This window comes from Vicugna pacos, chromosome 3 (genome assembly GCF_048564905.1).
Source record: "Vicugna pacos chromosome 3, VicPac4, whole genome shotgun sequence".
In the NCBI taxonomy this organism is placed as follows: Eukaryota; Metazoa; Chordata; class Mammalia; order Artiodactyla; family Camelidae; genus Vicugna; species Vicugna pacos.
Window position 1 is genome coordinate 29,023,661 of NC_132989.1, and position 12,111 is coordinate 29,035,771.

The window sequence follows — 12,111 nt, forward strand, 5'->3', positions numbered from 1 at the left end:
GAGGTATATTCATATCTGTATACAGATTTTAATAGCTTTTAAAAGTGTTAAGTCACAACTAACTTAAAAATGTGATATAAACAATTTACCATTCACAGTAACAGTGACACGAGAAATACTGAGAAACTCACTTAGAACACATGGAAGGCATATAAGATTTGCTTGTAGGATAAATACAAAAGAAGACAAAATAAATAGAGGCATATGTCATGTTCCTGGAAAATGGAATATTTAAGTTTATTAATTGATAAATTTAATGCAATTCCAATGGAAATTAATTTGGGTGAAGGGAAATGGCGAGATGATTCTAGGATCAACTGAAAGAGTAAATAAGGACAAAAACCAGAAATTTGTCCAATAGGCATTAAAATATGTGATAAAGCTGAAGTCATTAAGAGTGTGATGGCAGTACAGGAAAAGACAAATATGTCAGTGGAACAGAAGAGTTCATAGCATGTGGTAAAGGATACATCTTAATTCAGAGGATAAATAGTTTATTCAAAAAATCATGTTGGGGCCATTTTTTATCTATACAAAAATGTATGGTTATAATCCTATACACTTCTCCATACTATAAAATGACTTCCAAATTGATTCACAAACTATGTTTCAATATTTCCAATATAAGTGTTTTCATTAAACTGCTCATATACTCAAATACAAAAAGGGCTGATAGAAAATGTAGATAAATATTTTATAATAAACATCCTTTTCATCAAGATAAATACTTTAAATATGTCTTTCTGTTACATGTAGATAAAAAAAATCAAAGAACTGTACTGTAAGCTATTGATATTTATTGCTGGTGATAGTGTTTCAGGACATTTACATTTTCTAGGTTACATATTTCTACAGTGTTTTAATTTTATATAAGTAAACTTGTATTTGTAACTAGAAAGATGGAGATAATAAAAAGGAAAATAAAGACAAGGAGAAGAGGATAAACACTGCTTCTTATGCAATGTAAAAACCTTACAATAACATACTTCCATTTACCCCTCCCTTTCTTTGTGCTGGTGTAGTTGTACGTTTACTTCTACAAATACCATAAATTCTGTAATGAATAGCTGTTATTTTTACTTTAAACAGTCAGTTGTCTCTGAAATAATGTAAGAAACAAGAAAATATGTTTTATACTTACTTGTAATATTACGATTCTTTCTTCCTTTGTTTACAGCCAAATTACCATCAGGTATCCTCTCCCCTCAGCCTTAAAAACTTCCTTTAGCATTTCCAGTAGTTCAGGTCCACTGGTGATGAGTTCTTTCAGCTTTTTTTTTTTTGTCTAAAAATTTTTGAATTTCTCATTTCTTTTTTAAAAGATAATTGCTCTGGATATAGAATTAGAGGGTTTTTTTATATCTTATTCAATATATCATTTCATGTTTCCATGTTTTCTGGCTTATATTACTTCTGATGACAGGTAAATGGTCATTCTTATTATCGTTATTCCTAGTGTAACATGTTTGTGCTCCTTCACTGTTTTTAAGATGTTCTGTTCGGTTTTAAGATATTTGATTATGATGTGCGTGGATTTGGTTTCCTTGTATTTATCCTGCTTGGGGTTTTGTAATCCTAAACTTCTTGTGATGGTCAGTTAATAATTTTCGAAGTCAATTTAGAATTTCAGTCACTATTTTTTTAAATAAAGTTTTGCCTCAATCTCTTTCTTTCCTTTCCTTCTGGGAATTCAATTTTATATATACTAGACTGCTGAATATTGTTTCAAGGTCACTTCACTGAGACTGTGTTCATTTCTTCTTCTTCAGTCCTTTTTGTTCCTATGTTTCCATTTGGATAGTTTCTATCAACTTCAAGTTCATTGAACTTTTTTTCTTCAGTGTCCAGTCTGCTCTTAAGACCGCCTCATAAAATTTTCATTTTATGTATTATATTTTGCAGCTCTAGAATTTCCTTTTAGTTCTTTTTTACAGTTTCCATTTCTCTGCTATTATGGCCCATCTGTACATTTATTATGTCCATCTTACCGGTTAGAGTTCTCAAACATATTTATAATAGTTGTTTTAAAGTCCTTATCTGCTAATTTCAACATCTGTGTTACCTTTGGATCTGTTTCTATTCATTATTGATTCTCCTGGTTATGGGTCATATTTTCCTGTTTCTTCATATGTCTGGTAATATTTGATTGTATGTTGGGAATTGTGGATGGGATATTGTTGACAGTCTGGATTATGCTCTTCTTTGCAGAGTGTTGTTTGTTTCATTAAGCAGTAAATTTACTACAGGCTTGATCTGGATCCTTTTGAGGCTTGATTTTAAGTTTTGTTAGGGCAGATGTAAAGTAACATATCCTATATGGCTAGAGTAATCCTATTCCTAAGGTATGGACTTCCTAAGATTTTAATTAAATGTTCAGGGTGTTCAGCAAGGTCTTTCCACTCTGGCTGGCCAGAACAGGTCTCAGCACTGTGTAACCTTGGGAATCCCCATTTAGTTTACAGACTCAAAGTTTTTAATCAGGCCTTGAAGAGTCTTTCCCTGCACATGTGCAACTTAGACAAAGCCTCAAAGGTACCTCTGCATATTTATAGAGCTCCTTCTCCATGCAGCTCTCTTCTCCTTGATACCCTGCCCCCCAAATTCAACCACCTCAGTATCCTCTATCTCTGATTGCTGTTTCCTCCTCTCAGTGAGACCATTGCTCTGTTTGGGCTCTACTTCCCTATGCCATAGTTTGGAAAATGCCCTAGGTAAAGAGCTTTAGAGAATGTGGAATTCACTTTGTGTGTTTCCTTTCTCTCAGGGTTGAAAGCTATTTGATGTCCAATGCCTGTAATCAGTTGCTACAAATGTTTTATCTAGTTTTACAGTTGTTTACAGTGAAGAAGTAAGTTTATTACCAATTACTCATTCATGGTTGGAATCCACTAAAATTTTAAAAGAAGAAAGGAAGGGAAAGGGAAATAGGGAGCCCTAATTCAGAATGTGGATCTGATGCCACAGGTATCTAAGAATCTAAGCTTTCACAGAAAGCATCTGGGCCAGTGGGGCCCATCCCTTTCTAGTATTTTCTAATCTGGCATCAGATTTAGACTGAATAAAACCTCCAGTTCTGGCCATGGAAGGTTGTGTCAGACTAATCCTCCTGCCAAAATTGCAAAAAACAAGAATTTGAGGGATTGGAGAACAGCCAATACAGGTAAGAGCTGAAGGATTATGATCCTTGAAAAAAGGGAATAATGTGTAGTGAGTTCCACACTTACCCTGGCTTTTCCCCCTGGAATTATTTCCCACATTGCTGCACAGAGCAACTGGAGCTCTCAGACATTGCTGCTGGGAGTGTAATTTTGTGTAATCACCTAAAAAAATGGTTAGAAGTAAATATTGTAGCTAAATATATGCATATCTTATGACCTAGCAATTCCATTTCTTGATTTATATTCCACATAAATGAATGTTTATTTCCACTAAGAGACATGTGCAAACATATACAAAGCAGTTTTATTTAAAATAACTAAAAACTAGAAACAGTTCAAATGTTCACCAACAATAGAATGGATAAATTGTGGTATATTCAAACTATGGAATACCACACAGCAATGAAATGAAATGATGTACTACTGAAAACAACAAGATAGATTGTTATCACAGCCAGAATGTTGAGTTTAGGAAGCAGACATAAAACTATATAGAGTATAATTCTACTTCTATAAAATTTGAAATCTGACAAAAATGGTCAAAGGTGAAAGAAGAAAGAGTAGTGGTCAATTTGGGGAGGTTTTATTGACTATGATGGGGAACAAGGGAGCCTTTTGGTATAGTGGACATATACCAAATGGTGGTATATACCAAATACTAGGTGGTGGTTACATGAATGTATGTGTATGTAAAACACATTGAGCTATATATTAAGATATGTATATTTTTCTGTATGTTAAGTATATCTTAATAAGAAGTTTTAAAATAAAATTTTAAATGCCACTGGCTGCCCATGCCATTCTACCCCTGCTGGTAGGGGGTCTGTGAAGTTCAAGCAGGAGATACTGGCTTTCCAGTGGGTGGAATGAGGCCTGCCTGGCCACCACACGCCTCCATGTGAATTAGCCATCCTCCCACCCCAGCCCTTGCTCTTTCTCTCTCCCAGATCTCCAGTCCTCCGCCTGGCTGACTACTCGGAGAGACCCAAACCGTACCCCCTCACCTGACCACTCAGCAGGTGAGATGCCTCTTCTGCAGTTTCTCTCAGCCCCTGGGATTCACCATCAGTTTCCTCATCTGTGTCCCTGCTCCCCCACCACAACCTCTGCAAAACAAACAAAAAAAATCTAAAAAACCCCATAAGCTCTGTCAGGGCAGGGATTCTGTCAGACTCATGTCTGTCTGTGTCCCTGGGTACTGAGGACTGGGAACAGAGTGGGTGTCAGCAAATATTTATTGACTGAACGTGGGAAGTGAAGAGTGCAGAGGGTGTAGAGGCCTTGGGTTGAGTGATCTAATGTGAAAGCCCTTCTAGAGCTGAGGGGCTGGCTGCTCCTCAATATGGCCAGCGCAGCTCAGAGACAGTCCTGAGGCTAGATAGGACACTGAGCCAGTCCCTCAAGTGTAGGCTGCTTCCCCAAAGTCCACTTCCTCCCTCTGGCCAGTCTTTTCTTGGTACTCCGCATTGGTTGAACCCAGGGCAGGAGCACCTGTTGGTGTCACCTGTGCAGGTCAGCAGCCAGGGGCACAGAGCAGGGGAGGGGAGAGAGACTGGGATCTGAAGGAGGAAGCGGAAGCTGTCCATCTGACACAGATGATGTCTGTCAAGAGTTAGGTTACACTTGTTACAGGGTGAATGCTCTATCCATTAGCTGCCCTGTTGCAGGAGCAGTTTAGAACATCAGAGGCACCCAGATGTGGACTGCCCATTCCAGCTCCTTTGGCCCCTCTACTCAAAGGGCTTCTCTCAACAGGAGCCATGTCAGTGGCCTCCCTCATCTCCTTACCTAACTTCACTGCACTACTGGCCCTTGGTTTTTCTTTAGTCGTGCTGGCTTCTATGATCTGAGGCTCCCCAAAGGCTGCAAGCCAACTAACTGGATGTGAAGGTACCTGGTTACCCATGGCTGAGTAAGGGGTTTGGGACCCTCCCAACACCTTTCCTGTCTTTCCTACCACTGGAGGTCCCAGCAGTGGAGTCCTTATGGCCTGGAAAACATTTCTATCTGCCATAGTTGCTCATGCTTATGCTGCTCCAGGCAAAGATCCCAGCTAAACTTTGGCAGGTTGGAGGGGTAGGGCATGGGCTCAAGACCAGAGGAGCTTTTTGAGCAAGACTGGGACCGCTTCTTTAACTGGGTGGCCCATGGTGGGCTCCATGCACCCTCTGCTGGCCATCCTCAGTTTTGCAGATGTAGCTCTCTGGGCAGGACCAGAGCCATAGAATTCTCTCAGTTTTGAGGCCCCGTGCATCTTTGCCCCAAGAACACAGATAACTGCTGGTGTCCCAGGATGGAACAAAGAGAAAATTGCAGATCATGGTGAAGGCAGGGGGTCAGCCTGGCCTAGAGCTGTTGGGTGACTGTTAGGGTGAGAGAGTAATGCTTGCCCCCAGGACTGCTGACACACGATAATGTCTGATGGCCCAGATACCCTTCACCACCTGGATCACTCACTCTTTAGCCAGGGAGATGCCCTCTCCAAGCCATCCCTGCTCCTCTTGGGAGTATGATTCCTATAGATGATGGAGGTGAGTGTCTTTCTGATTCTAAGCCTCAATTGACTGGTTCAGGGTCAGGGACAAAGTCAGATTCTGGTTTAGTTAACATTAAATTTAGTTAAATGTTATTGGTTTAGTTAAAATTAACATTAAGTTGTGAGAGAGAGTCAAGGTTATGAGCAGAGCTGAGTACAGAGCACAGAACCTCCTCCTCCTCATATGAGAGGTCACAAGCTTGTGCATGTACGCACGTTCCTATGTGCACATGTGCATGTGTGTCAAGTGGGTAAGGATCCTCCCACAAAAGGCTGTGGCCAAGTCATTCTGTTTCTCAGCACTAGAGGCACAGGTGTCATCAAACTTCTCACAGGTTCATGCAAATGTTGGAAACAGGAAAAAATTTAGAAAACTACAAAAAGAATATAAATACTAAGTGTTAGCAAATGTAACTTTATGTCATGGAAACTAGAACTCAACTCAACATGTTCTTACTGGGTCAGTAAAAATGTACTTATGTGGGAAGCCGGTTTATTGGAGTATGTTTGATGTGGTGTGGAGCAGTCAGGGCCTCCAGCAGAATAAGTGTCCTGGCTTCCCTTTGGTGGGTCAGAGTCCTGAGCAGTGTCCTTTCAGGACAGAGGACAGGGCTCAGCAGCAAGTTCAGATGACAGTGTCTACTCAAGGGGCAGGGGAAGAGTCAGAGCCCCAACCAGAGCTGATACCAGCAGGGCAGTTGAGGACAGAAGAGAGCCTACAGGAGGGGATGGGGTCCTCAAAGCCTCAGCCACATAGGTGACTCAGGCTCCTGTGGTGATGAGGGCGTAGATGTACCAAGTCCTATGGCAATTTTGTACAAATCAGGAAAGAATATCACATTTGAAATTGACTTTATTTCCATCTACTAGTAAGTTGTAATGAATATGCAAATCTACAATGTCTGCGCTGTGAATGGAGCCCCAGTCTTGTGCAGTACAGAATTTGCACAACTTGACTGGGCTAGGGTCACTCACAGATGGATTGACTGGCAACCATCTCCCTCCAGAAAGGATATAAGGCGCCTCAGAAGCATGCATCAGTATAGCAGAAGAGCATTCATGTAAAACTAGGAAGGGGAAGTGAGGCCAGGGAGAGGAAGGATGGTCTTAGCGAGTTAGTGCCAAGACCACCATTAACTGGGTGGTTACCTTATAAAGGAAGGAGCCTCAAGATTGAAGAAACCAGATGCTGTGATTAGGACTCCTTGTCAGCCTGAAACCCTGAAGGGTGCTGATGTGTTCTCTGGAGGTAGCCAGCTGGAGCCCCATTCTTGTGTGGTCTAGGTGCTGCCACTGATTTCCTTTACCAGGGCCTGCTCTGGGGTGACAGGCCTGAGGGAGCCAAGGGTGAAAAGACCTCATTCTGGATGTGAAGCTGGGTCTCATCCTGAAGAGGGAGTTCAGAATGGGGAGTAGAGCATTTAATAATTTGTTGAACGAATGAGTAAGTGAAAGCACACAGCCCTCCTGTTCTACCTCCTTATTCATTCTTAACTATATCCACTTCTCTCTCTCTGCATTGCCATTCCCAAGTTCAAGTCACCATCAGCTGTCATCTAGACTTTGCACCAGCCCCCTCCCCAGTCACCTCCAGGCTCTGCTCCTCCTTCTCCTCCTCCCCCACAGTAAGCAGACGGGGGTGCTCTCCCTGGATCCTAAATGGAATGGTGCTCCTCCCTGGCCTTCACTCTGGGGTGGCTGCTCCCTGCCCTCAGCATCACATCCAAACCTGTTTCGTGGCCCTTGAGGTCTCAGGTGATCTGTCCCTGGGACCACTGCAGCCTTGCCTGTCATTTCTCCCTCACTCTCTGCTCTACTGGCTTCCTGACATTTTGACAAGGACTGAAAAAAATAGTAAAACCACTGAACTTTCAGCCTTTTAAACAGTAGCAAAGTCAGATGTCCAATAGCTATCCCCAGCCCTCACATAATCCTCACACATCCCTAATCCCTTCCCAGCCTCCATTTGAGCTCAAGACTCAGTGAGGAGGGCTGGAGTGGGGATGGGCTATTTTTAAAGGCATACTTTACACTGTATGCATCAAAATATGAGGATTGGTAAATACCATACCTAACTAACTCCTAGCCCTCTGGCCATTTGTACTAGCCCAGAAGTTTCTTGCCCAGGCAGGAAGTGGGAAGGGTGTGGTGAGGAGGGAAGCTCTCTACCCTGAGGACCTGCTCTGGATCTGCTGGATAATTATAGCTCCCAGAGGCCCTGGATGCCTCTCTCCACCATGTAATGACAGCCCAGCTTGTTCTGGCTTTGCGGTCTCTGGCTGCAGGTGTCCTTGGGGGAGGCAGATGAGAGGGAATATGTAGTCATTCTATGGGTGTGCCTCATCTTTTGCATGTACCAAGCAGGCACTCTGTGGGGACACACTTGGCCCTGTCCAGGGCTGGCACCGCGGGTCCCTGGATATTCTGCCAGATTCGTACCCTTCCCCAGGTTGCAAGGCCAGACTAACTAGGAGGCCCTATTTCTGAAGCAGTAAGGCCACCACTAGGTGGCCCCACTGAAGCTATACCTCCCACCCTCTCTCCCAAGCCTTGAGTCAAAGTGCTGGTCAGTTGGGATACACCCGGTCTTTTCTCAGTCCCTAAAGGGAGGAACCTGGAGGGGAGGATTGGTCCCAGGGTCCAGTGGACAGCTGTATGTGACTGTGCTGAAGGGTACAGATGTGTGGCAACATGTACAATACACTGTGCAACATTGGTTGTTCCCGGGAGCCCTGCTCTGGGGAATTTTGTGGAGGGACAAGGTGCTCATAAGCCCTGGCCAGGTTTCCAACTGCTGTAGTGGTTGCCAGGCCTTGCAAGAGTAATCAGAAGTCAGGGTGGCCTCAGAGCCAGGCAGTAGGACTTGCCCCCTTCCCCTTCCCCAGGGCAGGGCTCACAGGTGAGTAGGGGAAGGCAGGGGCAGAGCAAACTGAGGAGGCCTCCATTTAGAAGAAAGGGCTGCACTCCACCAGCCCTACCATTCATCCAGTTACCTGTCCACCCTGCACAGGTATTTTTGCCAACACTTCTGGAGATATGCCAGATCCTTCTCTTGGGATAGAGGTGGTAGGCAAACAATTCTAGGCAGCTTTGAGGAGCCATCGGCCGGGGAATCTCACTTAGGGATAGGGGGTAGGGCCTCATTTGGCAATGCCTCTGGCCAAGCTGGGGTCAAAGGTGGAAGTCCATACCTGATCTGGAGACTGAGGAGGGTCTCTAAGACTGGGACCAGGAAGGCAGCACTTCCTATCAGAAGCCTTTACCAGCTGGAAAGGGCTGGGCCTGGATAAGTTTGCTGTGTGAGTCTGTTCAACTGCCAGTTTTCCCACTAGACCCTTTGTTTTTTTTGTGGGGGGGGCATGGTGGTGGTAATTAGGTTTGTTTATTTGTTTATTTAAATGGAGGTACTGGGGATTGAACCCAGGACCTTGTGCATGCTAGGCATACACTCTACCATTGAGCTACACTCTGCCCCCTGGACAGAGACCCTTTGATCTTCACAGTCCCTGAATCCTTAGCACTTAGAATAGGATAGAGCCATTACCAGATGTGGCTTTGTTTACACAATAGATTTGGGGAAAAAGGAATGTGACATGGCTGTTGAGTCACTAAGTGACCCAGAATGGTTGTTCTTAGTGAGGTCTGCTGGAGGCCACAGTGAGGGATGACCATTCATTCATTCATGTATTTTTCATGTATTTTTCTTCCCCATCCCCTGTCTAGGTCCTGGGTGCCAGGCCTTATGCTAGAGGTACAGTGATAAACAGGACAGAAGCAGCCCCATCCCCAGGAAGGCGCCGTGGTGAAGGAAGTAGACATGATAGTCAGATGGCATACGTGGAATTCATCCATAAGGAGCAGTAGGGCCTATGCAGGGACCTGGGTCAGCCTGGGTCCAGAGAAGGCTTTCAGAGAATACAACATTTTGGAGTGTTCTGGCCAGAAGAATGACACAATCAAAGGCCAGGGACCTAAAAAATGCCAGGGATGCTGGAGCATCAAGTTTGAGGCTGCATATAAGAGAGGCCATCAGAGCTGGATAAAGGGTATTGGCAGCGTTGGTGTGATGTGTGTCTATCCTGGTGGCAGAAACACCTCGAGAAGTTCTATACATGAAAACAACATGATCAGAATCACACTGTTAAAAGATCACTCTGCTTGTGGAATGGACTAAGGATAGAAGGAGCTGAGTGGAAGCTGTGGGCCATGATGGATTGTCCAAGTGGGAGGTGGAGGTGTCCTGACTTTGGGCTGTGGTTACAGGAATGGAGATAGGTAAATGGACTGAGAGATCTACAGGGATGTGGGGGGGACATGGTGGGGAAGAAAGTGGGGATGACCAGGAGAATTTGATTCTGTTTCCTGAGATATGGGAAATGCTGGAGCAGCAGCAGTTTGGGTGGTGTGGGTTAGGATGTGGGGAGATAATGAGTTCATTCATCAAGTGGCCACAAAGAAAAGGCTACGTGGGTCTGGAGTGGACCTTGGCTGGAGATTCGTAAGTAAGAGTCAAAGATTTATAAGGGGCCCAGTAACCCCTGAAGGGCATTAGGGTCAGGTGTACTGGGTTGAATGGTGGCCCCCAGAAAGATATGTCTAAGTCCTAATGCTTGGACATTGTGAATGTGATCTTATTTAGAAAAAAGAACTTGCAGATGTAATTAAGAATCATGAGGTGAGAGCATCCTGATTACTCAGGTGGGCCCTAAATCCAATGATAAGGATCCTTATATAGAAGAGGAACAGATGCAGACACATAGGAATGAGTGGGGTCCAGGTCTCTGAGGCCCTGTAGAGGCCTTAGTCAGGCCTTGGCTACCCGTGTATGGAGCAAGGCATTAAGGAGATACCCATTCCTTCATGTAGTCATGAACTATTCATTGAGTTCAGTTCTGGGGTAGCAGCTGACGATATGATGACAGACAAAAACACACATAGTTTACACACTCCCGGAGCTCCCAGGCCAATTGTAGGCAGTGCGGGGGACAGACATTAATCGAACAATCATTCAGCTATATCAACTACAGCAAGTGTTAACAAAGCATGTAGGGTATGAGAGGCTGTAATAGGAGGTTCTGACCTGGTCAAGCATGTGAGGAAAATCCCTCTGGGAGGATCTGAGGGATTTAATCAGGGAGGAGGGAAATTTTTCTAGACAGAAAGAACAGTATGTGCAAAGGCCTGTGAGTGGAGTGGGGAGGGAGAATGGCCAGTTAGAGGGACTGAGGGAAGGTCAGCATGGCTAGAGAAGTGAGCAGGGGCCAAACCACACAGGGCCTTATAGACCATTTTCAGGATTTTTCCTAAGAACAATGCAGTTCACTAAGCTGAGAGTGACAGGTTCAGAACTGCATTCTGAGGAGGTCGCTGGCTGCAGTGTGGAGAAGGGACAGGGAAAACAAGAATGGAGGGGAACAGCCAACCAGGAACTGTTGCAATCATTCAAACGAAAGAGTATGGAGAGAAATGGGTGGATTAGAGAGAGATTCAGATGGTAGAACTGAATGGATGTGGGAGATGGAAGGATAGTGTCGGGGGGCAGGGCACAGGGAGGTGCTGAGTGGTTAGGTAACTGGTGGGGGTGGTGCTCCCTCAGTGAAGTAGAGAATATGGGAGATATGGTGGGGGGAAGGCGAGAGAGTTGGGCATGTTGTAATTGAGGTGCCTGTGGACAGTCAAGTGGAGATGTAGACTCAGCAGCCAGTTATATGAGTCCGGAGCTCACGAGAGAGGACAACAGTAGAGAGAGAAATTTATGAGTCATCTGCATATAGGAAGAAATTATAGAAAGAGGAAAGGAAAGAGGAAAGGCCTGAACTCTGAGGAAACTCCAACCTTTACTAACTAATGGGGAGAGAGGGAGAGGAGGATGTACTGGAGGCAAAGATGCTTGGGCAGAGGTGGCCAGAGAAAATGGTGGCAACCAAGGGAAATGAGTATTTCAGGGAGACAGTGGTCAAACGCTGCTGGGGTGTCAGATGGTGCTAGGGGGTTGGCAAATGAGGACAGAAGAGTGGCTGTTGAATTTAGAGACTTGGAGGTTATAGAGAGTTTGCTGAGTTCTGGTTTGGTGTTGTCAGGGATCCAGAAGGCCCACTACAGAGGCTGAGTAGTGAGAGAGAGGTGAAGACAAGGAGACTGCTCTTTGAGGGAATTTTGCTGTAGTTGAGAAGGAGAGAGACACTGCAGTAGTTGGTGGAGTCTAATGAGGGTTTGTTTCCATAGTAGAGGCCTGAACATATTTATAGGTTAAGGGATGGATCCATTTGAGAGGAGGAAGTTCAACATTCAAGACAGAGAAGGGATGATCCACAGGGCAAGCTTCTGAGAAGAGGGAGAGAATGGGAGAACCTGGGCAGACAGAGGGAGGCTCCATGGCATAACAGGATGTAGCAGATGCAGGAAGATTTCTGTTTG

At 44.5% G+C, this 12,111-nt stretch overlaps 1 protein-coding gene across 3 annotated transcripts in view; it reads left to right on the forward strand.

Moving 5' to 3' along the window:
• Nucleotides 1–4,128: 4,128 nt before the first annotated feature.
• P4HA2 (prolyl 4-hydroxylase subunit alpha 2) overlaps nucleotides 4,129–12,111 on the forward strand; it is a 41,421-nt gene continuing 33,438 nt past the window's right edge. Inside the window, exon 1 of one of the 3 annotated variants that reach the window (XM_072957432.1) lies at nucleotides 4,129–4,177. The gene's annotated coding sequence lies outside the window, so the exon portion shown is untranslated. The remainder of the gene's footprint in view (nucleotides 4,178–12,111) is intronic. The other 2 variants (XM_072957426.1, XM_072957428.1) reach the window with 2 other exon arrangements.